This window comes from Oryctolagus cuniculus, chromosome 7, assembly GCF_051225735.1.
Source record: "Oryctolagus cuniculus isolate XC-2025 breed Fujian yellow rabbit chromosome 7, ASM5122573v1, whole genome shotgun sequence".
Taxonomy (NCBI): Eukaryota; Metazoa; Chordata; class Mammalia; order Lagomorpha; family Leporidae; genus Oryctolagus; species Oryctolagus cuniculus.
Window position 1 is genome coordinate 27,753,819 of NC_142873.1, and position 13,130 is coordinate 27,766,948.

At 41.1% G+C, this 13,130-nt stretch overlaps 1 pseudogene; it reads left to right on the forward strand.

Annotated features, from left to right (window-relative positions):
* Positions 1-4,928: 4,928 nt before the first annotated feature.
* On the forward strand, positions 4,929-5,406 carry LOC108177577 (histone H2A.V pseudogene; annotated as a pseudogene).
* The last annotated feature ends 7,724 nt before the right edge of the window (positions 5,407-13,130 follow it).

A 13,130-nucleotide genomic window follows, 5' to 3' on the forward strand; every position in this document is an offset into this window, starting at 1 on the left:
GCGTGTTAACAGAAGCTGGTTGCAAAACGGAAGAACTGGGATCCAAGCCAGGCACTGGGTGATGTCCCAAGCGGCAACTTAACCGCTGACAAATGCCAGTTCTGGAAGTTGATTCTTGCTCCAGCTTTCAAGGATGTCAAAATGGACCACTAGAATTTTCTCAAATCCCTCTTCATGTCTTTATGTATAAAGAGAAAGCAAGGCACATTTTATTGTGGCTACAGATGACATAATTTCAGAAACTACCCATCTGAGCCAGACACAATTAAGAAGTGGGTAAGTTGGAAATGTTTCCTCAATACAATCTAGAGTGCTCAGATTCTTTTAAAATTGTTTATTAATGAATGGATTTTCTGCCACTTGGTATGGAGAGCGCCTTTTCTCTAAAGAGGCAATGTAAAATTGAATTTTTATGTACTTTCCAAACTATAAAGTAAACTAAACCTCTTTTTTGAAAAAGACTTGGGGTTAAAATGAATTCCAATACTGGGTGCACTTCCTAAATATAGTGCAGAATTTATAGTTGTTCTGAAACTGGTATTTCTATTGCTTAAGGATTCAGTCTTAGGTCAGATACTTGAAAAAGAGGCCCTTCTCCCCACCCCCAATATTTTTGACTGTAAAAAGTTAAATAAATTTTAGTCAAATCTCTTTTGATGAATATAGAGTTACTGGCAAAGCTGGAAGTACATCTAAGTTTTCAGAACTCCCAGTTTAAGGTTTTATTCCTCTCACAACTGCCTCCCAAATTTATAAATGCGTTTGTAAATTTTTTATTTGACAGGTAGAGTTATATATAGAGAGAGACAGAGAGAAAGGTCTTCCTTCCGTTGGTTCACTCCCCAAATGGCCGCTACGGACGGCGCTGCACCTATGTAGTCAGGAGCCAGGCGCTTCCTCCTGGTCTCCCATGTGGGTGCAGGAGCCCAAGCACCTGGGCCATCCTCTACTGCCCTCCGGGGCCACAGCAGAGAGCTGGACTGGAAGAGGAGCAGCGGGGACTAGAACCCGGCGCCCATGTGGGATGCCGGTGCTGCAGGCAGAGGATTAACCAAGTGAGCCATAGCACCAGCCCCTTGTAAATATTTTTTTTAATTTTTTTTTTGACAGGCAGAGTGGACAGTGAGAGAGAGAAACAAAGAGAAAGGTCTTCCTTTGCCGTTGGTTCACCCTCCAATGGCCACTGCAGCCGGCACGCTGCGGCTGGCACACTGCGCTGATCCGATGGCAGGAGCCAGGAGCCAGGTGCTTCCTCCTGGTCTCCCATGGGGTGCAGGGCCCAAGGACTTGGGCCATCCTCCACTGCACTCCCTGGCCACAGCAGAGAGCTGGCCTGGAAGAGGGGCAACCGGGACAGAATCCGGCGCCCTAACCGGGACCAGAACCTGGTGTGCTGGCGCCGCAAGGTGGAGGATTAGCCTAGTGAGCCATGGAGCTGGCCCTCTTGTAAATATTTTTAAGATTTATGTACTTATTTGAAAAATGGAGTGACACAAAGAGAGGAAGAGCCAGAGAGAAAGAATGATCTTCCAGCAGCTGGCTCACTTCTCAAAAGCCTGCAACAGCCAGGGAAGGGCCAAGCCAAAGCTAGGAGTCAGGAGCCAGGAACTCCTCCCAGGTCTCCCACACTGGGTGGCAGGTACCCATGTATTTACCCATCTATTACCTCCTAGGTGCATTAACAAGAAGCTGGTTTGGAAGTGGAGCATCAGAGGCTTGAATCAGGCACCCAGATATGGTTTGTAGGAGCCCCAAGTGATGGCTTAACCTGCTATACCACCACCCCTGCCCCTTGGTTTTGCAAATATTAATGGGATATAGCAGTATTATTCATAATAGTCCTCCAAAATGTAAACAATTCAAAAATCCATCAAATGATGAATGGATGAATAAGTGTAATATATCCACAAAATAGAATATTAAGCAGCAATAAAAAGCAATAAAGTATTGGAGGAGAAATCTGAGAATGTAGAGAAGTAGCAAGTACTAGGAATCTATCTCCCCACCTGGAAAACAGTTCAACTTCAGGAATCTGTTTCAGATGGTCATTTTGGAACTCTGAATTCTGTTTAAGGCTTGCATTTTACAGAGGAAAGCTTGGACAGTAAACAGAAGACAGTTTTAGTCCATTTTAACTCAGCTCAAGAGCAGCTACCCTACTTCCACTTCCACATCCATACTCCTCTTGCAGGCAACATCAAAAGTTGCAAGAGCATGTTATACAAAAGTTGTGGGAGGGCTGCTGCTGTAGTGCAGCAGGTAATGCCACCATATATAGTGATGGCATCCCATTTGAGCACTGGTTCATCTGCTCTACTTCCAGTGCCATCTGCTCTACTTCTGATCCAGCTCTCTCTTAATGCACCTGGGAAAGCAGCACCAGATGGCCCAAGTATTTAGGCCCCTGCACCCATGTGGGAGACCCAGATGAAGCTACTGGCTCCTGGCTTTGTCCTGGTCCAGTCCTAGCTGTTGTGAACCAGAAGATGGAAGATATTCTCTCTCTCTCGCTCACTCGCTCGCTCACTCTCTAGTTCTTACTTACAAATAAATAAATAAATCCTTAAAGATAAAAAGTTTAGGAACCAGGGTGGGCAATAAGGATCCTGTTTTCCAAACTGGGATACTCTGTTCTGATCACCATGTGCTGCTTCTGATCGAGGGGATTTAGGGAGGGAGGGGCCAGCCATTGTTTGTGCATCTTCTTCTACTGTTATAAGTCCTCTCCTTCTAGCTTAAGCAGAGTCCAGGAAATTAAAAGACCAGTACCTCCCCTCTATCAATTTTATTTTTTTTTCTTCCTCCTTTTGGAAGCCAGATATTTAAGAGTAATGCATTGAAAAGTAGCTACACTTACAAGGGAAAGTAGAAAGTTATTGCACATACTCAGGAAAAGGAGCAGGGACATAAAAGACCTGAAAAGACTTTAAATTCTTTAGCCTCACAGATGCTCAAAGAACTAAAGCTGTTGAGACAGTCAAGCAATGATGTATGCACAAGTTAGAAATATCAAAATATGAAGTAGAAAAACCTAAAAGGGGCTAAAAAGAAACTGTATAGCTTGAAAGTACAATAGCTGAAGTGAAAAATCCAATAGACAGATTCAAAGACAGATTTGTGTAGGCAGAAGAATCAGTAAACTTGAAGGTAGGATAATTGAAATTGCTGAATTTGAGAGTCAGAAGGAAAAGAAAAAGTGAGCCTAAGGTGTCTGTGGAACATCATCAATCAGATGATGGCAAGGCCAAGGCAACTTTGGCTGGCTGACAAGGTCACAGCAGAAGGTCTGTCTCAGCAAGGCGTGAGAACAACAGCTGTGGTCCTCTTGGTGGTTTTTAGGGTTGGGAATTACACTCTGCATAAGAAAGCCGAAGCTTCCTGGTGGTCCTGCTAATGATTGCTGTATTCTTAATTTTAGGGAAGAACACTTAGTCTCATAATCCCCCAAATGTCCATTGCTTTGTGGAATTTTAATCAAGTCAAATGCTAGTGTAGAAGAAGGGGTGATGCTTTACGCATGGTTGAGCTGTTTGTGGAAAAGGCAACAGGCTCCCTGGTGTATACTTCCCACTAAACAAAGATAAATGTTATTAAAGCTTTAATTCAATATGTGCTACAAATACAACAGTGGTTAGGATGCCAAAACTGTGGAATAGATCTAAGTGAACCTTTAAATAAGTACAATAGAGAAATTAAAGAGTTACAGTAAGAACTGCAAAAGAGGGGATACATTTTAAAAAAGGACCTGCTTTGAACTTAGGGCTTCTAGTAAAGATTAGATTAAGGCCGGCGCTGCGGCTCACTAGGCTAATCCTCTGCCTTGCGGCGCCAGCACACCGGGTTCTAGTCCCAGTCGGGGCATCAGATTCTGTCCCGGTTACCTCTCTTCCAGGCCAGCTCTCTGCTGTGGCCAGGGAGTGCAGTGGAGGATGACCCGAGTACTTGGGCCCTGCACCCCATGGGAGACCAGGATAAGTACCTGGCTCCTGCCATCGGATCAGTGCGGTGCGCCAGCCGCAGCATGCTGGCTGCAGCGGCCATTGGAGGGTGAACCAACGGCAAAAAGGAAGACCTTTCTCTCTGTCTCTCTCTCACTGTGCACTCTGCCTGTCAAAAAAAAAAAAAAAAAAAAGATTAGATTAGAAAGGTAATACTCTATCTTCTGTAACCATTTTCAGCACTCCAAGCCTTGGCGTGTGTGGGCAGCCCGTTATCTCGCACCTGTCTGTGATAGTAACCCATGCTCTGAACATGCCCTTGAAAAATCAAAGAAATTGTACCTAGGTGAAAATGGACAACAAATTTGTTGTTTTAAGAAGAAAGACTCATTATGTGACATGATATAAAAATAAAGCCTGGTGCTCTAGAGCTAGAGCAGTGCCATCAGCCTTGCTGTGATTGTGTCTCTCACTTCTTCCTTCGCTGACGCCTCCCACAGCTTCAGGAACCCCTGCACCTGCTGGAGCTGGACTCCGGCACCTAAGGTGTCTGTGGAACATCCTCAGTCAGATGAAAATACACCCTGTGGGAGTCCCACAGAAAGTATGAGAAAGGAGCAGAAAGATAATGTGAAGAAATAGTGACTGAAAACTTCTCAAGTATGATAAAAGACATGTATAGGTCTTAGAAGCTCAATGAACTCCAGGTAGGATGAATTCAAAGACACTTCCACTGAAGCATTTTGTAACTACATTGTTGAAAGACAAAGAGAAGCAACCCATCACATACAAGAGAGTTCAAAAATCCCTAAAAGATACTGACAACCCAAATTCAGAGGCATATTTAAAATATTTTACACAATGATCAAGTGGGATTTGTTCCTGGAATGCAGGAAGGGTTCAGCATATGAAAATTGATCAGTATGAGGGCGGTGACTTGGGCAGCAATGCAGGGCACCTGGCCATGTGGAGGCAGAGTCGGCAGAGACCATGGATGGAGGTAAGTCTGGAAAGGACAGTGGGAAGGCCCAGGCTAAGGCAGTGTCTCACAGAGAACCGGGCTGTAGTTTCCCATAGGCCACGTCCATAGACTCTAGAAGACTCCCTCCATGAGCCACGGAAGGGTGGCTGCCGCTGCTGCTGTGGTCAGTGCTGCAATCCTGGAGTACCTCACTGCTGAGGTACTGGAGTTGGCAGGCAATGCTTCCAAGGATCTCAAGTTAAAGCACATCACACCACATCACTTGCAGCTTGCAATCTGTGGTGATTAAAAAACTGGATTCCCTTCTCAAGGCTCCCCTAGCTGTAGGGGGTGATCCCTGACATCCTCAGATCTCTTAATGGAAAGAAAGGACAGTAGAAAACTGCACAGAGGGTTGTTTTACCCAACTATTTTTCTCTTTGTCATTGTTCTGTAACTGGGACAGAAGAAATAATGGAGATACATAGAATTTTTAAAAATACTTAAATGGAAAACATACACAGTTACCATAGACATAATAAAAGAAACATTTGTACATTCTTAGACTCAGAAGTTAGATAAAAGTACCTTTCCATATGGTGACAGTTTTATAGATTGGCTAGGTCTCTCTTGTGTTTTATATAAAAATTGGATGGATAAGCATTGTCTTACCAAAAAAAAAGTTGATCAGTGTCAATTTTATATATCACATTAACAAGATGAAGGAAAAATAAACCACATCATCATCTCAAGGCAGAAAAATTATTGGACAACATCCTTTGATGATAAAATGCTCAACAAACTAGGAGTAGAAGACTGCCTCAACACAATAAAAACCAAATATCAAAAACCCACAGAAAACATCATACTCAATAATAGAAGACTGAAAGATTTTCATCTAAGATCAAGAACAGACAAGGATACCCAGTTTAGCTACTTCTGTTCAACATAGTACATGGAGTCTTAGCCAGAGCAGTTAGGTAAGAAAAAGAAATGAAAGTCACTAAAATTAGAAAGGAAGAAGTAAAATTATCTCTGTTTATAGGTTATATGACCTTATAAGTAGAAAATACTAATGGTTCCATTTAAAAACTATTCAAAACAATAAACAAATTCAGAAACCCAGATAGTCAACACTCAAATCCTGCATTTCTGTACACTAAAACAATCTGAAAAGTAAATTAATAAAACAAACAATTCCACTTACAATATATCAAAAAAGGGTAAAAAATTTAGGAATTAATTAGGTAGGTAAAAAGGTTGTACAGGGGCCAGCACTGTGGCATAGTGGGTAAGTCTGCCGCCTACAGTGCTGGCATCCCATGTGGACACCAGTTCGAGTCCAGGCTGCTCCACTTCAGATCCAGCTCTCTGTTATGGCCTGGGAAAGCAGTAGAAGATGGCCCAGGTCCTTGGGCCCCTGAACCCATGTGGGAGACCCATAAGAGGCTCCTAGCTCCTGGCTTCGGATCAGTGCTGCTCCAGCCATTGCGGCCAGTTGGAAAGTGTACCAGATGATGGAAGACCTCTCTATCTCTGCCTCTCCTCTTTCTGTGTAACCCTTTCAAATTAATAAATAAATCTTTAAAAACAAAAGTTGTACAATGAAAATGACAAAGCATTGCTCCAAGAAATTGCGATGATCATTGCACAACAATATGAATGTGTTGAGTAGCCCTAACCTGTGTACTTAAAATTGGTTCAGATGGGGCCAGCACTGTCACATAGCTGGTAAAGCTGCCACCTGTGGTGCCAGCATCCCATATGGGCACCCGTTCAAGTCACAATTGCCCCACTTCTGATCCATCTTCCTGCTAATGCACCTGGAAAGTAGCAGAGCATGGTCCAAGTGCTTGGACCCATACACCCATGCGGGAGACATGAAAGAAACTCGTGACTCCTAGCTTTGGACCACCCCAACTCCAGCAGTTGCGGCTCTTTGGGGAGTGAACTAGTGAATGGAAGACCTCTCTCTATTTCTCCTTCTCTCTCTCTCTGTAACTCTGCCTTTCAAGTAAATAAGTAATATTTTTAAAAATATGTATATTCTAAGGCCGGCGCCGCGGCTCACTAGGCTAATCCTCCGCCTAGCGGCGCCGGCACACCGGGTTCTAGTCCCGGTTGGGGCGCCGGATTCTGTCCCGGTTGCCCCTCTTCCAGGCCAGCCCTCTGCTGTGGCCAGGGAGTGCAGTGGAGGATGGCCCAGGTGCTTGGGCCCTGCACCCCATGGGAGACCAGGAAAAGCACCTGGATCCTGGCTCCTGCCATCGGATCAGCGCGGTGCGCCGGCCGCAGTGCGCTGGCCGTGGCGGCCATTGGAGGGTGAACCAACGGCAAAGGAAGACCTTTCTCTCTGTCTCTCTCTCTCACTGTCCACTCTGCCTGTCAAAAAAAAAAAAAAAAATGTATATTCTAAAAGAAGATCTCAGAAATGGACAACACTCCTGTCACGATTCATTGTACAGTTTACAAACATGAGTAAGTAAACATTAAGAAGAGAGCAAAGGGCCGGCGCCGTGGCTCACTAGGCTAATCCTCCACCTAGCGGCGCCAGCACACAGGGTTCTAGTCCCGGTTGGGGCGCCGGATTCTGTCCCGGTTGCCCCTCTTCCAGGCCAGCTCTTTGCTGTGGCCAGGGAGTGCAGTGGAGGATGGCCCAGGTGCTTGGGCCCTGCACCCCATGGGAGACCAGGAAAAGCACCTGGCTCCTGGCTCCTGCCATCGGATCAGCGCGGTGCACCGGCCGCAGCGTGCTGGCCGCGGCGGCCATTGGAGGGTGAACCAAGGGCAAAGGAAGACCTTTCTCTCTGTCTCTCTCTCTCACTGTCCACTCTGCCTGTTAAAAAAAAAAAAAAAAAAAGGCAAAGAAAGTTGAGTAACTCTTAAACAAATGTTTTTGATAAATGCTTTGACTTAGAAAAGCCAATATTTATTTAACTTGAGTAATCAAGAATAAAAATTAAATAAACTCAGTGCCAAGAATTGAGTAGAGAGGACCATAAGTGTCACTTATAAAAATATTCATGGTAAAATGTTTTATAAAAATATTCAGATTCCACATAGAGTCATAACATTTTAAATCACTCAAAAAATACTTGTACTTATTCAACATTTATGTGTCAGACACCATTCCATGTACATGGAATATATCAGCCAACTAATATGCTCCCTGGAAGTCAATTCAACCATTTAGAATCCAGATTTAAAACAAAACAAACAAAAAACAAGCTTCTTGACAACAAATACACAAAGCTCTTGGAAAATGTGTAGGCAAAATTTGACTAGTTTGTATTATTATGAGTTTTTATGTCACAGTTCTTTGGATTATTTTAGTCTTATGAGCTCGGATCTCTTAGTTCCCAGCCTAGAACTTACAATATGAGACTTTGAAAGGAAGGAAAAGAGAAGAGGTGGATATGATGGATTTTTAAGCAACTGTTTTTCTGAATTTCATATCTATGTATTCTACTCTAATGCTCATTTATTAACAAAACACAGGACTTCATAATTGTAATGTTTAACATACATGTATTTGAAGTGGATATATTAACAAGATCTCCTATAAATTAAAAAATTATTTGATAATGTAAGAGAATATTTCCTTAAGGAGTCAAAAATCCATTGCCTTCAACAATATTCACCTTCTAGTAGGAAAAGAAGACAATAAACAATAAACATATGAGCTAAATAAAATACATGATACATTAGAAGCTGATAACATGAAAAACAGAGACTTTCAGAATGTGGAAGTGGGTTCTGATCCTGTGTTACATGCTAAACAATGTAGTCAAGTTAAGGTTTACTGAGGTGACACTTGAGACTTTAATTATACTTATATACAATAGCTATAACTATAGTTATAGTTATTATAGTTATGTTGTGAATAAGATGAGACTCTCAAGTTCATATAGACACTTGAAGTTTAAACCCCAGAGTCTTGTGCTGATAGTGTTGGAAGGGTGGAAACAATCCAATTGTGATACTTGATACTTAGGTGGTAGGCATTGTGGGAGTCTTTAAGTCACTGGGGAATGTGCCCTTGGAAGGTAGTGCTGAGAAGGCTGGTTATAAAATCATGATTCAAGCCCATCCACTCTCTCTTCCTGGGTCACCCTATAATCTTTCCTCCACAGTGCTCCACCATTGCCATACTGTGGCATCATCAAAAGGTTGAAATAATGGGTCTTACCCAATACTGCACTGTGACACTCCAAACTCAGGAGCCAAAATAAGCTTCCCTGGTTAATAAGTGGATTATCTTAGTATATTTCATTACAGTTTTTTTTTTTTTCAAAAAAAAGTTAATACATATGCCTATGAAGATTTCACATATAATAAAATCTACCTAGTTCCAGATCTTAGAGGAAATGTTTTCAGTTTTTCCTCATTCAATATGACTATGGGTTTGTCATAAATACCCTTCATTATGTTGAGATATGATTCTTATACACCTAATTTTTTAGGGTTTTAATATACATGAAGTTGAATTTTATTGAAGCTTTTTCTGTATCTATTTTTTTTTCCAAGCTCTGCTGCAGAAACTCCTGGCTCATTTGGTTCAGATGCCAATGGTGCAGATAGAAATATGAGTGCAGAAGCCGATGACAGGCCAAGGGGCCAGTAGGCCAAATGTCACCACTGTCAGGATGAAGAGTTGGACAGCAGTGCTGCCCCAGGAGAGTCGCCACAGCCTCCAGAGGAGCATGGCAGCGGGAGAGATTGATCTGCTCGTGAGGTCAACTTTTGGTCACATCTAGTCTCAAGAACAAACCATCCTGGAACTCAGGCCAGAATCATTGCATATCAAACCTGCTGGAGGCAGTCAGCTTCGTACCTGACGCACGCCGAGGGCTGTCTCTGCTGTCACCCAGGCTGGTTCATCCGGCTGAGGCGAGATTGCCGGATCCTCTCTATCTATTGAGATGATCATATGAATTTATCCTTTGTTCTATTGATCTGATATGTAATGTTTATTGATTTGCATATGCTGAGCCATTTTTGCATCCCCAGGATAAATCTGACTTTGTCATGTAGATGACTTTCTTGTGTGCTATTGGGTTTTATTTGCTAAAACTTTAAGAATTTTTGCATCAATGTTCATCAGGGATATTGGTCCATGGATTTCTTATTTTGTGTCCTTGTCTGTTTTTGGAATCAAAGTAATTCTGGCCTTATAAAATGAGTTTGGAAGGGTTCCTTCCCTTTCAATTTTTTGGAATAGTTTGAGAAAATTGTTGTTAGTTCATCCTGAAAATCTAGGTAGACTTCTGTAGTATAGCCTTCCAGTTCTGGAGATACACACTATCACTGCCCTTACTCAGTATAGTACTGGAAATCTTTGCCAGAGCAATAAAGAAATACAAAGAAATAAAAGGCATGTAATAGGAAAGGAGGAAGTCCTATTACCTCTGTTTTCATATTATATGGCTCTATAAATGGAAAAACCTGAAGACTCTTCCAAAAGGAGAGTCATTTGCTGAGCAAATTGAGTAAAGTTGCAGGATCAACATAAAAAATCAATAGTATTTTTATACACCAATACTGAATTCTCTGAAAAAGAAATAATAAAATTAGTCCATTTCACAATAGCAACCAAAAATTATTAAGTGTTTAGGAATAAATTTAACCAAGAATGGGACACACCTCTATGATGAAAATGACAGGGGCCAGCACTGTGGCATAGTGGATAAAGTCACCGCCTGTAGTGCTAGCATCTTAATGGGCACCAGTTCGAGTCCCAGCTGCTCCACTTCTGACTCAGCTCTCTGCTCTGGCCTGGGAAAGTAGTAAAAGATGGCCCAAGTCCTTGGGCTCCTGCATTCACATGGGAGACCTGGAGGAAGCTCCAGGCTCCCGGCTTCGGATTGGCCCGTAGCAGCCATTTGGGGAGTGAACCATCAGAGACCTCTCTTTATGCCTTTCAAATAAATGTATAAATCTCAAAAAAAAAAAAAAAAAGGATACTAGTAATCTTTAAGAAATTTTTTTTAATGACAAAACATTAACAAAAGAAATTAAAGAAAGTCCCAAAATTGAAAGACTTCCCATGTTCATGGATGGAAGAATCAATATTACAATGCTCAAGCAACCCAAGGCAATTTCCAAACTCAACATAATCCTCATCAAAACACCAACAACATTCTTTGCAAAGCTAGATGAAATTAACTAAAGTGCATATGGAAGTGCAAAAGTCTTTGAATAGCCGAAATAATCTCAAGCCAAAAGATCAAAGGTGAAGGCGTAAAAATACTTGATTTAAAGACATACGATAAAGTTAATAGTAATTAAAACAGCATGTTACTGGCATAAAAAGACACATAGGGCCAGCGCTGTGGTGCAGTGGGTTAAAACCCCAGCCTGCAGCACTGACATCCCATATAGGTGCCAGTTTGAGTCCTGGCTGTTCTACTTCCAATCCAGCTCTCTGCTATGTCCTGGGAAAGCAGTAGAAGATGGCCCAAGTCCTTCGGCCCCTGTACCCACATGGGAAACCCAGAAGAAGCTCTTGGCTCCTGGCTTCAGCTCAGCTCAGCTCTGGCTGTTGCAGTCATTTGGGGAGTGGACAAGCAGAATGGAAGACCTCTCTCTCTGGCTCTACCTCTCTCTGTAACTCTTTCAAATAAATTTTTTAAAAATTTAAAAAAAAGAAAAAGGAAAAAAACAGATACATAGAGCATACATCCCAGAAAATAATTCCCATATCTACAGCCAACTGATTCCTGACAAATTTAGAAAAACATACTCTAGAGAAATGATGGTCTCTTAAATAACTGTTGCTGGGAAAACAATAACTGTTGCTGAGTGTGCAAATGCAGAAAATTGAAGCTTGTTTCAACCTCTCATCTTGTACAAAAAGCAACTCAAAGTGGATCAAAGACTTAAATATAAGACTGGAAACTGAACTACAAAAAATATGAAAAACACCTCAATATATTGACACGTGATGATTTTTTGGATGAGATCTGAGAGGCATAGACAACAAAAGTAAAACTAGATACATGGGCTTAATATCAAACTAAGAAGCTTCTGTGCAACAAATGAAACAATCAACAGAGTGAAGTAACAACAATGGAATGGAAGAAAACATGTGCAAATGATTCATCTGATAAAGGGTTAATATCCAGGATATATAAGGAATTCAAAAACTCAATCACAAAAACCCAGTTAAGAAATGGGCAAAGGATCTGAACAGATATTTTTCAAAACAGCCCTTGTCTCTACTCTTGAAGAACAGTGTTTTGTTCTTTTTTCCCCTTCGTACTATTTCTTGAATTCTTTAGTTAGTATAGGACTAATCTTTAAAGTAAACTTGAAATAGATCTTCGTAAAAACTAAGAGTGGGAATAGGAGACAGAAGAGGAAGAAAGGTGGGGGCCTGGGCAGGAGAGAAGGTTGGGTGTCTATATGTGTGTGTTTGTATATATATATGCCTATATATATATATATATATATATAAATCTGTAAATATAAAATCATTGAAATTTGTGTACCTCAAATAAAACCTAAAAAGGTTTAAAAATAATGAGACAAAATAAAATGATAAAAATCTGAAAAAAGAAATACAAATGGCCTACAAATTTATGAAAAAGTGGTCAATGTCATTAGCCATCAGGAAAATGTAAATCATAACCACAATGAGATATTAGCTCAGTCCAGTTAGAAGGGCTATTATTAAAAAGACAAAAAATAAAATAAAAACTGCTAAGAAGGATGCAGACAAAATGGAACCCTTATATACTGTTGAATGAATCAATTAGAATATGATATATTTACATAATGAAATATTATTTAGCCATATAAAAATGAAATCCTGACATTTGCAGCAAAATGGATGGAACTGAGATCATTATGTTAAGTGAAATCAGCATGATGCAGAAGGACAAGTACCTCATGTTCTCTCTCACATGTGGGCGTTGGGAAAAAAGCCAGTCTGAATTTATAATAGTGGTTGCTAGAGACTAGGAAGGACAGAGGACGAAGGGATAGGGAGATTGGATAACACAGACAGAAGTAACAAGTTCCACAGTTCCCCACACATAGGGCAATCATAGTTCACAATAATACAATAAATACATCTCATGCATGGAGATGCTGACTGCCTGATTTGATGAAGTTGCACTATACACAAGTGTTGAAAGATTAACTGTGCCTCAGAAAGTATTTAAGTATTGCTTATTAATATTAAATTTTAAATAAAATAATAAAATTGAAATAATATTTATAAAATTCAA